General features: G+C 35.2%; 1 pseudogene; it reads left to right on the forward strand.

The window, feature by feature from the left end:
• LOC135535364 (ras-associating and dilute domain-containing protein-like) overlaps positions 1-18,262 on the forward strand; it is a 54,993-nt pseudogene that overhangs the window by 1,513 nt on the left and 35,218 nt on the right.

The raw sequence follows: 18,262 nt of genomic DNA on the forward strand, positions 1-18,262 counted from the left end.
AAAAGTTCTGGGACACTGTAAAGTCCATGGAGAATTAGAACACCTCCTCCCAGCTGCCTACTGCACTGAAGATAGGAAATACTGTCACCACTGATAAATCCACGATAATTGAGAACTTCACTTCCATTTTTCTGTTGCTGGCCATGCTTTCCACCTGGGTACCCCTACCCCGGTCAACTGCCCTGCACCCCCCACAGCAACTCGCCCACACCTCCCTCACTTCTACTTCACCTATATACATTCAGCTGATGTTCTGAAAGAGCTGCAAAATCTGACTCGTACAAATCAGCTGGGCTAGACAATCTGGACCATCTCTTTCTTACCCCTATTACTAGCCTGTTCAACCTCTCTTTGGTATCGTGAGATTCCGAAAGATTGGAAAGCTGCCACGGTCATCCCCCTCTTCAAAGGGGGAGACACTCTAGACCCAAACTGCTACAGACCTATATCTATCCTTCCCTGCCTTTCTAAGGTCTTCGAAAGCCAAGTTAACAATTGCTTGCTCTTAAATGCAAGTAAAACTAAATGCATGCTCTTCAACCCACCACTGCGACCTGTATCCTCTCGTTGGCTGGCCCTCGCTTCATACTTGTTGCCAAACCCATGGCTCCAGGTCATCTATAAGTCTCTGCTAGGCAAAACCCCGCCTTATCTCAGTTCACTGGTCACCATGGCAGCACCCACCCGCAGCATGCGCTCCAGCAGGTATATTTCAGTGGTCACCCCCAAAGCTAATTCCTACTTTGGCCGCCTTTCCTTCCAGTTCTCTGCTGCCAATGACTGGAACGAACTGCAAAAATCGCTGAAGTTGGAGACATATATCTCCCTCACTAACTTCAAGCACCAGCTGTCAGAGCAGCTCACAGATCACTGCACCTGTACATAGCCCATCTGTAAATAGCCCATCCAACTACCTCATCCCCATACTGTATTTATTTATTTATTTTGCTCCTTTGCACCCCAGTATCTCTACTTGCACATTCATCTTCTTCACATCTTTCACTCCAGTGTTTAATTTCTATATTGTAATTACCTCGCCACTATTACCTATTGTATTGCCTTACCTCCCTTATCTTATCTCATTTGTACACACTTTATATAGACTTTTTTTTCTTATTCTGGTTTTGACTGTACATTTGTTTACTCCATGTGTAACTCTGTTTTGTTGTTTGTGTTGCACTGCTTTGCTTTATCTTGGCCAGGTCGCAGTTGTAAATGAGAACTTTCTCAACTGGCCTACCTGGTTAAATAAAGGTGAAATATATATATATTTATAAACAATATATATATATATTTTTTTTAACAAATCGTATCTAGGCATCAACAAGGTCTGAGGAGGATGTCTCTGACAGTCAATAGTGTTGGAAATCTCAGACCTTGGAGCATCGTTCCTAGGCAACAAATGAGGTCTGGGGGAAGATGTCTCTGACATTTACAAATGTAAGGAAAATTGCTCCGGGGAAGGTTCTCTTCAAACAGACAAGTCTCACAACAAATCACACATTTGTGTAGGCGGGGCTTAAAATGCTGGTGGGAATTGTGCTCATTTCTGTTTAACTATGGCAACAAGCTGATAAACTGGAGCATTGGTACATTACTGGTGAACCCATCTGTCTGGAGAGACTAGTGACCCATCTGTCTAGAGAGACTAGTCACCCATCTGTTTAGAGAAACTAGTGACCCATCTGTGACTGGAGAGACTAGTGACCCATCTGTCTGGACTGGAGAGACTAGTGACCCATCTGTCTGGAGAGACTAGTGACCCGTCTGTCTGGAGAGACTAGTGACCCATCTGTCTGGAGTGACTGAGACTAGTGACCCATCTGTCTAGAGAGACTAGTGACCCATCTGTCTGGAGTGACTGAGAGACTAGTGACCCATCTGTCTGGAGTGACTGGAGAGACTAGTGACCCATCTGTCTAGAGAGACTAGTGACCCATCTGTCTAGAGAGACTAGTGACCCATCTGTCTAGAGACTAGTGACCCGTCTGGAGTCTGGAGAGACTAGTGACCCATCTGTCTAGAGAGACTAGTGACCCGTCTGTCTGGAGTGACTGGAGAGACTAGTGACCCATCTGTCTGGAGAGACTAGTGACCCGTCTGTCTAGAGAGACTAGTGACCCATCTGCCTGGAGACTGGAGAGACTAGTGACCCGTCTGTCTAGAGAGACTAGTGACCCGTCTGTCTAGAGAGACTAGTCACCTGTCTGTTTAGAGAGACTAGTGACCAGTCTGTCAGGAGAGACTAGTAACCCATCTGTCTGGAGAGACTGGAGAGACTAGTGACCAGTGTGTCTGGAGAGACTAGTGACCCATCTGTCTAGAGAGACTAGTCACCTGTCTGTTTAGAGAAACTAGTGAGCCATCTGTCTGGAGAGACTAGTGACCAGTCTGTCTGGAGAGACTAGTGACCAGTCTGACTAGTCAGTCTAGGATACATCAGTGTTAGAGGAGAGACTAGTGACCCGTCTGTCTAGTCAGTCTAGGATACATCAGTGTTAGAGGAGAGACTAGTGACCCGTCTGTCTGGAGAGAAACTAGTGAGCCATCTGTCTGGAGACTAGTGACCAGTCTGTCTGGAGAGACTAGTGACCAGTCTGACTAGTCAGTCTAGGATACATCAGTGTTAGAGGAGAGACTAGTGTACATCAGTGTTAGAGAGACTAGTGACCAGTCTGTCTAGTCAGTCTAGGAAACATCAGTGTTAGAGGAGAGACTAGTGACCCGTCTGTCTAGTCAGTCTAGATACATCAGTGTTAGAGGACTAGTGACCCGTCTGTCTAGTCAGTCTAGGATACATCAGTGTTAGAGAGACTGTGACCAGAGAGTCTAGTGAAACATCAGTGTTGAGAGAGACTAGTGACCCAGTCAGTCTAGGATACATCAGTGTTAGAGGAGAGACTAGTGACCCGTCTGTCTAGAGAGATACATCAGTGTTAGAGGAGAGACTAGTGACCAGTCTGTCTAGTCAGTCTAGGATACATCAGTGTTAGAGGAGAGACTAGTGACCCGTCTGTCTGGAGAGACTAGTCACCCGTCTGTTTAGAGAAACTAGTGAGCCATCTGTCTGGAGAGACTAGTGACCCAGTCTGTCCTGGAGACTAGTCAGTCTAGGATACATCAGTGTTAGAGGAGAGACTAGTGACCCGTCTGTCTAGTCAGTCTAGGATACATCAGTGGAGGAGTGACCAGTCTGTCTGGAGAGACTAGTGACCAGTCTGTCTCAGTCTGGAAACATCAGTGTTAGACTAGTGACCCGTCTGTCTAGTCAGTCTAGGATACATCAGTGTTAGAGGAGAGACTAGTGACCCGTCTGTCTAGTCAGTCTAGGATACATCAGTGTTAGAGGAGAGACTAGTGACCAGTCTGTCTAGTCAGTCTAGGATACATCAGTGTTAGAGGAGAGACTAGTGACCCGTCTGTCTAGTCTAGTCTAGGATACATCAGTGTTAGAGGAGAGACTAGTGACCCGTCTGTCTGGAGAGACTAGTGACCCATCTGTCTGGAGAGACTAGTGACCCGTCTGTCTGGAGAGACTAGTGACCCATCTGTCTGGAGAGACTAGTGACCCGTCTGTCTGGAGAGACTAGTGACCCTACATCAGTGTTAAAGGAGAGACTAGTGACCCTGTCTGTCTGGAGAGACTAGTGACCCGTCTGTCTAGTCAGTCTAGGATACATCAGTGTTAGAGGAGAGACTAGCGACCCGTCTGTCTGGAGAGACTAGTGACCAGTCTGTCTAGTCAGTCTAGGATACATCAGTGTTAGAGGAGAGACTAGTGACCCAGTCTGTCTGGAGAGACTAGTGACCAGTCTGTCTAGTCAGTCTAGGATACATCAGTGTTAGAGGAGAGACTAGTGACCAGTCTGTCTAGTCAGTCTAGGATACATCAGTGTTAGAGGAGAGACTAGTGACCAGTCTGTCTGTCAGTCTAGGAGTGTTAGAGGAGAGACTAGTGACCAGTCTGTCTAGTCAGTCTAGGATACATCAGTGTTAAAGGAGAGACTAGTGACCCGTCTGTCTAGTCAGTCTAGGATACATCAGTGTTAGAGGAGAGACTAGTGACCCGTCTGTCTAGTCAGTCTAGGATACATCAGTGTTAGAGGAGAGACTAGTGACCAGTCTGTCTAGTCAGTCTAGGATACATCAGTGTTAGAGGAGAGACTAGTGACCCTGTCTGGAGAGACTAGTGACTCTGTCTGGAGAGACTAGTGACCAGTCTGTCTAGTCAGTCTAGGATACATCAGTGTTAGAGGAGAGACTAGTGACCAGTCTGTCTGGAGAGACTAGTGACCAGTCTGTCTAGTCAGTCTAGGAAACATCAGTGTTAGAGGAGAGTGACCAGTCTGTCTGGAGAGACTAGTGACCCATCTGTCTGTCTCTAGGATACATCAGTGTTAGAGGAGAGACTAGTGACCCGTCTGTCTAGTCAGTCTAGGATACATCAGTGTTAGAGGAGAGACTAGTGACCCGTCTGTCTAGTCAGTCTAGGATACATCAGTGTTAGAGGAGAGACTAGTCTGTCTGGAGAGACCCAGTCTGTCTGTCTCTAGGAAACATCAGTGTTAGAGGACTAGTGACCAGTCTGTCTGGAGAGACTAGTGACCCATCTGTCTGGAGTCTAGGATACATCAGTGAGAGGAGAGACCCCGTCTGTCTAGTCAGTCTAGGTAGGACTACCCATCAGTGTCTGGAGAGACTAGTGACCAGTCTGTCTAGTCAGTCTAGGATACATCAGTGTTAGAGGAGAGACTAGTGACCCTGTCTGTCAGTCTAGGAGAGACTAGTGACCAGTCTGTCTAGTCAGTCTAGGATACATCAGTGTTAGAGGAGAGACTAGACCCGTCTGTCTGGAGAGACTAGTGACCAGTCTGTCTAGTCAGTCTAGGATACATCAGTGTTAGAGGAGAGACTCTGTCTGACCAGTCTGTCTGGTCAGTCTAGGAACATCAGTGTTAGAGGAGAGACTAGTGACCAGTCTGTCTAGTCAGTCTAGGATACATCAGTGTTAGAGGAGAGACTAGTGACCAGTCTGTCTAGTCAGTCTAGGATACATCAGTGTTAGAGGAGAGACTAGTGACCAGTCTGTCTAGTCAGTCTAGGATACATCAGTGTTAGAGGAGTCAGAGAGACTAGTGACCCGTCTGTCTGGAGAGACTAGTGACCCATCTGTCTAGTCAGTCTAGGATACATCAGTGTTAGAGGAGAGACTAGTGACCCGTCTGTCTGGAGAGACTAGTGACCATCTGTCTAGTCAGTCTAGGATACATCAGTGTTAGAGGAGAGACTAGTGACCAGTCTGTCTAGTCAGTCTAGATACATCAGAGAGGAGAGACTAGTGACCCGTCTGTCTAGTCTGTCATGGAGAGACTAGTGACCAGTCTGTCTGGAGAGACATCAGTGACCAGTCTGTCTAGTCAGTCTAGGAAACATCAGTGTTAGAGGAGAGACTAGTGACCAGTCTGTCTGGAGAGACTAGTGACCAGTCTGTCTAGTCAGTCTAGGATACATCAGTGTTAGAGGAGAGACTAGTGACCAGTCTGTCTAGTCAGTCTAGGATACATCAGTGTTAGAGGAGAGACTAGTGACCCGTCTGTCTGGAGAGACTAGTGACCAGTCTGTCTAGTCAGTCTAGGATACATCAGTGTTAGAGGAGAGACTAGTGACCCGTCTGTCTAGTCAGTCTAGGATACATCAGTGTTAGAGGAGAGACTAGTGACCCTGTCTGTCAGTGGAGTGTTAGACTAGTGACCAGTCTGTCTAGTCAGTCTAGGATACATCAGTGTTAGAGGAGAGACTAGTGACCCGTCTGTCTAGTCAGTCTAGGATACATCAGTGTTAGAGGAGAGACTAGTGACCAGTCTGTCTAGTCAGTCTAGGATACATCAGTGTTAGAGGAGAGACTAGTGACCCGTCTGTCTAGTCAGTCTAGGATACATCAGTGTTAGAGGAGAGACTAGTGACCCGTCTGTCTAGTCAGTCTAGGATACATCAGTGTTAGAGGAGAGACTAGAGTCAGTCTAGGATACATCAGTGTTAGAGGAGAGACTAGTGACCAGTCTGTCTGGAGTCAGTCTAGTGATACATCAGTGTTAGAGGAGAGACTAGTGACCAGTCTGTCTAGTCAGTCTAGGATACATCAGTGTTAGAGGAGAGATTCTCTGTCTGGAGAGACTAGTGACCAGTCTGTCTAGTCAGTCTAGGATACATCAGTGTTAGAGGAGAGACTAGTGACCAGTCTGTCTAGTCAGTCTAGGATACATCAGTGTTAGAGGAGAGACTAGTGACCATCAGTCTGTCTGGAGAGACTAGTGACCAGTCTGTCTCAGTCTGGATACATCAGAGAGGAGAGACTAGTGACCAGTCTGTCTAGTCAGTCTAGGATACATCAGTGTTAGAGGAGAGACTAGTGACCAGTCTGTCTGGAGAGACTCAGTGAGAGGAGAGACCCAGTCTGTCTAGTCAGTCTAGGATACATCAGTGTTAGAGGAGAGACTAGTGACCAGTCTGTCTCAGTGTTAGAGACTAGTGACCAGTCTGTCTAGTCAGTCTAGGATACATCAGTGTTAGAGGAGAGACTAGTGACCAGTCTGTCTGGAGAGACTAGTGACCCGTCTGTCTAGTCAGTCTAGGAAACATCAGTGTTAGAGGAGAGACTAGTGACCAGTCTGTCTGTCTAGAGTGTTAGACTAGTGACCAGTCTGTCTGGAGAGACTAGTGACCAGTCTGGAGAGTCAGTAACTCTGTCTGGATAGATCAGTGACCCGTCTGTCAGGAGAGACTAGTGACCAGTCTGTCTAGTCAGTCTAGGATACATCAGTGTTAGAGGAGAGACTAGTGACCAGTCTGTCTGGAGAGACTAGTGACCAGTCTGTCTAGTCAGTCTAGGATACATCAGTGTTAGAGGAGAGACAACCTTCCCCATCACACAGCGGTGACAGTTCAGTCATCATAGCACTAACACACTCCTCCACGCCCATCACACAGTGGTGACAGTTCAGTCATCATAGCACTAACACACTCCTCCACGCCCATCACACAGCGGTGACAGTTCAGTCATCATAGCACTAACACACTCCTCCACGCCCATCACACAGTGGTGACAGTTCAGTCATCATAGCACTAACACACTCCTCCACGCCCATCACACAGTGGTGACAGTTCAGTCATCATAGCACTAACACACTCCTCCACGCCCATCACACAGTGGTGACAGTTCAGTCATCATAGCACTAACACACTCCTCCACGCCCATCACACAGTGGTAACCAGTCATCATCATAGCACTAACACACTCCTCCACGCCCATCACACAGTGGTGACAGTTCAGTCATCATAGCACTAACACACTCCTCCACGCCCGTCCTGTCCCTCCTCTCTCCATGTTACAGTGTTCATGGACTAATACTGTATACACAGTGACTCAGCTCTGGGTGCTGGCCAGCATCACACAGTGGTAACCAGTCATCATAGCACTATACCAGTGATGTTCAGTCAAGTCACTAAACTTCCAGTCCAAGTCCATGTTACAGTGTTCAAAATCTCTAACATTTGAGACCAAGTCCGAGAGAAAGCAAAGTAGGGCTAGAAAACTAAGTAGGGCTAGAAAGCTAAGTAGGGCTAGAAAGCTAAGTAGGGTTAGAAAGCTAAGTAGGGCTAGAAAGCTAAGTAGGGCTAGAAAGCTAAGTAGGGCTTCAAAGCTAAGTAAGGCCAGAAAGCTAAGTAGGGCTTGAAAGCGAAGTAGGGCCAGAAAGCTAAGTAGGGCTAGAAAGCTAAGTAGGGCTTCAAAGCTAAGTAGGGCTTCAAAGCTAAGTAAGGCTATAAAGCGAAGTAGGGCTTGAAAGCGAAGTAGGGCCAGAAAGCTAAGTAGGGCCAGAAAGCTAAGTAGGGCCAGAAGGCTAAGTAGGGCCAGAAAGCTAAGTAGGGCCAGAAAGCTAAGTAGGGCCAGAAGGCTAAGTAGGGCCAGAAGGCTAAGTAGGGCCAGAAAGCTAAGTAGGGCCAGAAAGCTAAGTAAGGCCAGAAGGCTAAGTAGGGCCAGAAGGCTAAGTAGGGCCAGAAGGCTAAGGGGCCAGAAGGCTAAGTAGGGCCAGAAAGCTAAGTCGGGCCAGAAGGCTAAGTCGGGCCAGAAGGCTAAGTAGGGCCAGAAGGCTAAGTAAGGCCAGAAAGCTAAGTAAGGCCAGAAAGCTAAGTAGGGCCAGAAGGCTAAGTAGGGCCAGAAAGCTATGTAGGGCCAGAAAGCTAAGTAGGGCCAGAATGCTAAGTACAGCTAGACTGCTTATATTGTAGTTATCTAATGCAAGGAAGAGAGACTTTCTGACAACACAGTCGCCAATCGTCGAGTCGAGTCACGGAAATCGTGATTTGAGTCAAATAAGTCCTGGATTCAGGTACTACAACACTGCTGTACCCACTCTGTGTGTGTGTGTATCTCACAGCGCTGAGTTAACGGATAAGGTGCTCACCAAACTATGTTGCCAAACCTTACATCTTAAAGGGGAATGCACTATGCTTACCGTGTTCACACACGCCAGCACCACAGACCCTTAGTGTGTTTTTCTAACGAACCAAATCCGTGTTCTCCTTAGCGTGTTCTTAGCATGTGCATGCCAGACTGTACCATGTATGTGTAGTGTCTGGGGGGTGTTTCTGAGACACCCCTCTCTGCCCTGTCCTTCCGTAGGACCCAAAACACCCCCCTTCCTCGCAGCTCTAATGGTCCGGTCTGGCCTAGGTAGAATCATCTCCTCCCCTCTGCGTTCCGGCCGGGTGGTACAGCCCAACACCCCTGGCTCTAAAGGTGGGCGTAGCCGGGTGGTACAGCCCAACACCCTGGCTCTAAAGGTGGGCGTGGCCACAGGTAGGGTGTCTGTCACCTGTCACCTGGCTGTCTGTCTGTCATCACCCGCGGAGACTATCTGGAATGGCTCGAGAACCCCCCACCCTCCCCATCCCCCCTCTGCCTCCGCGTCGCCTAAACCCTGTCAACCCATCCACAACATCACTACATTCTACAGCTCAGGACCACATTCTACAGCTCAGTGTATATAGTCTCTGTCTCTGTGTTGCCTAAACCCTGTCAACCCATCCACAACATCACTACATTCTACAGCTCAGTGTATATAGGACATCCATCTACAGTGGTCTGTGTTATGTGGTTGCTATGGGTCTTGTCTCTGTGTTATGTGGTTGCTGTGGGTCTTGTCTCTGTGTTATGTGGTTGCTTTGGGTGTTGTCTCTGTGTTATGTGGTTGCTGTGGGTGTTGTCTCTCTGTTATGTGGTTGCTGTGGGTGTTGTCTCTGTGTTATGTGGTTGCTATGGGTCTTGTCTCTGTTATGTGGTTGCTGTAGGTCTTGTCTCTGTTATGTGGTTGCTATGGGTCTTGTCTCTGTTATGTGGTTGCTATGGGTCTTGTCTCTGTGTTATGTGGTTGCTATGGGTGTTGTCTCTGTGTTATGTGGGTGCTATGGGTCTTGTCTCTGGGTTATGTGGTTGCTGTGGTTGTTGTCTCTGTTATGTGGTTGCTGTGGGTCTTGTCTCTGTGTTTTGTGGTTGCTATGGGTGTTGTCTCTGTGTTATGTGGTTGCTATGGGTCTTGTCTCTGTGTTATGTGGTTGCTATGGGTCTTGTCTCTGTGTTATGTGGTTGCTGTGGGTCTTGTCTCTGTGTTTGTGGTTGCTATGGGTCTTGTCTCTCTGTTATGTGGTTGCTAAGGGTCTTGTCTCTGTGTTATGTGGTTCTGTGTTATGTGGTTGCTTGTCTCCGTGTTATGTGGTTGCTATGGGTGTTGTCTCCGTGTTATGTGGTTGCTATGGGTCTTGTCTCTGTGTTATGTGGTTGCTGTGGGTCTTGTCTCCGTGTTATGTGGTTGCTGTGGTCTTGTCTCTGTGTTATGTGGTTGCTATGGGTCTTGTCTCTGTGTTATGTGGTTGCTATGGGTCTTGTCTCTGTGTTATGTGGTTGCTATGGGTCTTGTCTCTGTGTTATGTGGTTGCTGTGGGTCTTGTCTCTGTGGTATGTGGTTGCTGTGGGTCTTGTCTCTGTGTTATGTGGTTGCTGTGGGTGTTGTCTCTCTTGTGTTATGTGGTTGCTATGGGTCTTGTCTCTGTGTTATGTGGTTGCTATGGGTCTTGTCTCTGTGTTATGTGGTTGCTATGGGTCTTGTCTCTGTGTTATGTGGTTGCTGTGGGTCTTGTCTCTGTGTTATGTGGTTGCTGTGGGTCTTGTCTCTGTTATGTGGTTGCTGTGGGTCTTGTCTCCGTGTTATGTGGTTGCTATTGGTCTTGTCTCCGTGTGTGTGTCTCTGTTACAACTGTTGCTGGTTGCTCTGTGGTATGTGGTTGCTGGGTCTTGTCTCTGTGTTATGTGGTTGCTATCTTGTCTCTGTGTTATGTGGTTGCTATGTTCTCTTGTCTCTGTGTTATGTGGTTGCTATGGGTCTTGTCTCTGTGTTATGTGGTTGCTATGGGTCTTGTCTCTGTTATGTGGTTGCTGTGGGTCTTGTCTCTGTGTTATGTGGTTGCTGGGTACTTGTCTACTACTACTTTATGACTGGTATTATAACTGTTACTCTTTCTCTATTACTACTATTGTTATGTGGTTGCTGTGGGTCTAACTGTTACTCTGTTTATGTTTGCTATGGGTCTTGTCTCTTACAACTATTATGTGGTTACTATGGGTCTTGTCTCTGTGTTATGTATTGCTATGGGTCTTGTCTCTGTTTATGTATTGCTATTATAACTTTATCTCAACTATTATAACTGGTTGCTACTATTACTTGTCTCTGTTATAACTATTGAACTATTATAACTATTACTACTATTATAACTATTACTGTATTATAACTATTATAACATTATAACTATTACTACTATTACAACTATTACTACTATTATATATTACTGATTCTACTATTACTCTATTTAACTATTATAACTGATTCTTTATAACTAGTCTGTTTGTTACTACCTATTCACCTGATTCACCTGATTCTATTATAACTGATTTATAACTATTATAACTATTACTACTATGATTCATTACACTATTACTACTATTACTAACTATTACAACTATTACTACTATTATAACTATTATATTATTACTACTATTACAACCTATTCTTTATTTGTGGGTCTCCAACCAGCACTACTATTACAACTATTACTACTATTATAACTATTACTACTATTACAACTATTACTACTATTATAACTATTACTAACTATTACTACTATTATAACTATTACTATTATAACTATTACTGTCTATTACTAACTATTACTACTATTATAACTATTACTACTATTACAACTATTACTACTATTATAACTATTACAACTATTACAACTATTATAACTATTACTACTATTATAACTATTACTACTATTACTATTACTACTATTACAACTATTATAACTATTACTACTATTATAACTATTACTACTATTATAACTATTATAACTATTACAACTATTATAACTATTACTACTATTACAACTATCATAACTATTATAACTATTACTACTATTACTACTATTAACTATTACTACTATTATAACTATTACTACTATTATAACTATTACAACTATTACAACTATTATAACTATTACTACTATTATAACTATTATAACTATTACAACTATTACTACTATTATAACTATTATAACTATTACTACTATTATAACTATTACTACTATTACTACTATTACTAACTATACTACTATATTACTACTATTACTACTATTACTATATTATAACTAACTATTACTACTATTATAACTATTACTATTATAACTATTATAACTATTACTACTATTATAACTATTACTACTATTACAACTATTATAACTATTACAACTATTATAACTATTACTACTATTATAACTATTACTACTATTATAACTATTATAACTATTACTACTATTATAACTATTACTACTATTACAATAACTATTATTATTATAACTATTATAACTATTATAACTATTATAACTATTACTACTATTACTACTATTATAACTATTACTACTATTATAACTATTACTACTATTATAACTATTACTACTATTACTACTATTATAACTATTATAACTATTACTACTATTATAACTATTACTACTATTACTACTATTATAACTATTACTACTATTACAACTATTATAACTATTATAACTATTACTACTATTAACTATTACTACTATTATAACTATTACTACTATTACACTATTACTACTATTACAACTATTACTACTATTATAACTATTACTAACTATTATAACTATTATAACTATTACTACTATTATAACTATTACTAACTATTATAACTATTATACTATAACTATTACTACTATTATAACTATTACTACTATTACTACTATTATACTATTATAACTATTACTACTATTACTAACTATTACTATTACTACTATTATAACTATTACTATTATAACTACTATTACTACTATTATAACTATTACTACTATTATAACTATTACTACTATTATAACTATTACTACTATTATAACTATTACTACTATTACTACTATTACTAACTATTACTACTATTATAACTATTACTACTATTACTACTATTACTATTACTATTATAACTATTATATTATACTATTACTAACTATTACAACTATTACTACTATTATAACTATTACTACTATTATAACTATTACTACTATTATACTATTACTACTATTACTACTATTAACTATTACTACTATTACTAACTATTATAACTATTACTAACTATTACTACTATTACTACTATTATAACTATTACAACTATTACTACTATTATAACTATTACTACTATTATAACTATTACTACTATTATAACTATTACTACTATTACTACTATTACTACTATTATAACTACTATTATAACTATTATAACTATTACTACTATTATAACTATTACTACTACTTATAACTATTACTACTATTATAACTATTACTACTATATAAACTATTACTACTATTATAACTATTACAACTATTACTATTACTACTATTATAACTATTACTACTATTACAACTATTACTACTATTATAACTATTACTACTATTACAACTATTACTACTATTATAACTATTACTACTATTATAACTATTACTACTATTATAACTACTTACTACTATTACTATTATAACTATTACTACTATTACTATATTACAACTATTACTACTATTATAACTATTACTACTATTATAACTATTACTACTATTATAACTATTACTACTATTATAATTATAACTATTACTACTATTACTACTATTATAACTATTACTACTACTATTATAACTATTACTACTATTATAACTATTACTACTATTATAACTATTACTACTATTATAACTATTACTACTATTATAACTATTACTAACTATTACTAACTATTACTACTATTATAACTATTACTATTACTATTACTATTATAACTATTACTACTACTACTATTACTACTATTATAACTATTACTACTATTATAACTATTACAACTATTACTACTATTATAACTATTACTACTATTATAACTATTACTACTATTACAACTATTACTACTATTATAACTATTATAACTATTACTACTATTACTACTATTATAACTATTATAACTATTACTACTATTATAACTATTACTACTATTATAACTACTACTACTATTATAACTATTACTATATTACTACTATTATAACTATTACTACTATTATAACTATTATAACTATTACTACTATTACTACTATTATACTATTACTACTATTACAACTATTATATTTATATAACTATTACTACTATTACTAATTATAACTATTACTACTATATTATAACTATTACTACTATTACAACTATTACTACTATTACTAACTATTACTACTATTACTATTACTACTATTATAACTATTACTATTATACTATTATAACTATTACTACTATTATAACTATTACTACTATTATAACTATTACTACTATTATAACTACTACTAATTAACTATTACTACTATTATAACTATTACTACTATTATAACTTACTAACTATTACTACTATTACAACTATTACTATTACAACTATTACTAATTATAACTATTACTACTATTACTACTATTATAACTATTACTACTATTACTAACTATTACTACTATTATAACTATATTATTACAACTATTACTACTATTATAACTATTACTACTATTATAACTATTACTAACTATTATAACTATTACTACTATTATAACTATTACTACTATTACTATTATAACTATTACTACTATTATACTATTATAACTATTACTACTATTATAACTATTACTACTATTATAACTATTACTACTATTAACTATTACTAACTATTACTAACTATTACTACTACTATTACTACTATTATAACTATTACTACTATTATAACTATTACTACTATTATAACTATTACTACTATTATAACTATTACTATTACTACTATAACTATTAACTATTATAACTATTACTACTTATAACTATTACTACTATTATAACTATTACTACTATTATAACTATTACTACTATTATAACTATTACTACTATTATAACTATTACTACTATTATAACTATTACTACTATTACAACTATTACTACTATTACAACTATTACTACTATTATAACTATTACTACTATTATAACTATTATAACCATTACTACTATTACTACTATTACTACTATTACAACTATTACTACTATTATAACTATTACTACTATTACTACTATTACTACTATTATAACTATTACTATATATTAACTATTACTACTATTACTAACTATTACAACTATTACTACTATTATAACTATTACTACTATTATAACTATTACAACTATTATAACTATTACTATTATAACTATTACTACTATTATAACTATTACTACTATTATAACTATTACTACTATTACTAACTATTACTACTATTATAACTATTACTACTATTATAACTATTACTACTATTATAACTATTACTACTATTACTACTATTATAACTATTACTACTATTATAACTATTATAACTATTATAACTATTATTTACTACTATTACTACTATTACAACTATTATAACTATTACTAACTATTATAACTAACTACTTTACAACTATTACTACTATTATAACTATTATTACTATTATAACTATTACTACTATTAACTATTACTACTATTATAACTATTACTACTATTATAACTATTACTACTATTACAACTATTACTACTATTATAAATATTACTACTATTATAACTATTACTACTATTAACTATTACTACTATTATAACAACTATTACTACTATTATAACTATTACTACTATTATAACTATTACTACTATTATAACTATTACTACTATTACTATTACTATTACAACTATTACTACTATTATAACTATTACTACTATTACTACTATTACTACTATTATAACTATTACTACTATTATAACTATTACTATTACTATTACTACTTTATAACTATTACTACTATTACTACTATTATAACTATTACTACTATTATAACTATTACTACTATTATACTATTACTACTATTATAACTATTACTACTATTACTACTATTACTACTATTACTATTATAACTATTACTATTACTAACTATTACTAACTATTATAACTATTACTACTATTATAACTATTACTACTATTACTACTATTATAACTATTACTACTATTACAACTATTACTACTATTATAACTATTACTACTATTACTAACTATTATAAACTATTACTACTACTAAATATTACTACTATTACTACTATTACTACTATTATAAATATTACTACTATTATAACTATTACTACTATTATAACTATTACTACTATTACTACTATTATAACTATTACTATTATTACTATTATAACTATTACTACTATTATAATTACAACTATTACTACTATTATAACTATTACTACTATTATAACTATTACTACTATTATAACTATTACTACTATTAACTAACTATTATAACTATTACTACTATTATAATTATAACTATTACTACTATTACTACTATTACTACTATTATATTACTATTATAACTATTACTATTACTACTATTATAACTATTACTACTATTATAACTATTACTACTATTATAACTATTACTACTATTATAACTATTACTACTATAGTCTCAACTATTATAACTATTACTATATTATAACTATAACTATTACTACTATTATAACTATTACTACTATTATAACTATTACTACTATTACTACTATTACTACTATTACTACTATTATAACTATTACTACTATTATAACTATTACTATTACAACTATTACTACTAAACTATTACTACTATTACTATTACTACTATTACAACTATTACTACTATTATAACTATTACTATTACTAACTATTATAACTATTATAACTATTATAACTATTACTACTATTACTAATTACTATTATAACTATTACTACTATTATACTACTATTATAACTATTACTATTATAATTACTATTATAACTATTACTACTATTACACTATTATAACTATTACTACTATTACTAACTATTACTACTATTATAACTATTATAACTATTACTACTATTATAACTATTACTATTATAACTATTACTACTATTATAACTATTACTACTATTATAACTATTACTACTATTACTACTATTACAACTATTACTACTATTATAACTATTACTACTATTACTATTACTATTACAACTATTACTACTATTATAACTATTACTACTATTATAACTATTACTACTATTATAACTATTACTACTATTATAACTTAACTATAACTATTACTAACTATTATAACTATTACTACTATTATAACTATTACTACTATTATAACTATTACTACTATTACTACTATTATAACTATTACTACTATTACAACTATTATAACTATTATAACTATTACTACTATTAACTATTACTACTATTATAACTATTACTACTATTATAACTATTACTACTATTATAACTATTACTACTATTATAACTATTACTACTATTATAACTATTACTACTATTACTACTATTATAACTATTATAACTATTACTACTATATACTATTACTACTATTATAACTATTACTACTATTACAACTATTATATTACTATTATAACTATTACTACTATTATAACTATTACTACTATTATAACTATTACTACTATTATAACTATTACTACTATTACAACTATTACTACTATTATAACTATTACTACTATTATAACTATTATAACTACTACTACTATTATAACTATTACTACTATTATAACTATTACTACTATTACAACTATTACTACTATTATAACTATTACTACTATTACTATTACTACTTATAACTATTACTACTATTACTACTATTATACTATTACTACTATTACTACTATTACTAACTATACTACTATTATAACTATTACTAACTATTACTATTATAACTATTACTACTACTATTACTACTATTATAACTACTATTAACTATTACTACTTATAACTATTACTACTATTACTACTACTATTACTACTATTACTACTATTATAACTATTACTACTACTATTATAACTATTACTACTATTATAACTATTACTACTATTATAACTATTACTACTATTATAACTATTACTACTATTACAACTATTACTATTATAACTATTACTACTATTACTATTACTACTATTATAACTATTACTACTATTACTATTACTACTATTATAACTATTATAACTATTACAACTATTACTACTATTATAACTATTACTACTATTATAACTATTACTACTATTATAACTATTACTACTATTATAACTATTACTATTACTATTATAACTATTACTACTATTATAACTATTACTACTATTATAACTATTACTACTATTACTACTATTATAACTATTACTACTATTACAACTATTACTACTATTATAACTATTACTACTATTATAACTATTACTACTATTATAACTATTATAACTATTACTACTATTATAACTATTACTACTATTACTATATACTATTACTACTTATAACTATTACTATTATTATAACTATTACTACTATTACTAACTATTACTACTATTATAACTATTACTACTATTATAACTATTACTACTATTATAACTATTACTACTATTATTAACTATTACTACTATTATAACTATTACTACTATTATAACTATTACTATATTACTACTATTATAACTATTACTACTATTACTACTATTATAACTATTACTATTATA

This window comes from Oncorhynchus masou, unplaced genomic scaffold (genome assembly GCF_036934945.1).
Source record: "Oncorhynchus masou masou isolate Uvic2021 unplaced genomic scaffold, UVic_Omas_1.1 unplaced_scaffold_486, whole genome shotgun sequence".
Taxonomy (NCBI): Eukaryota; Metazoa; Chordata; class Actinopteri; order Salmoniformes; family Salmonidae; genus Oncorhynchus; species Oncorhynchus masou.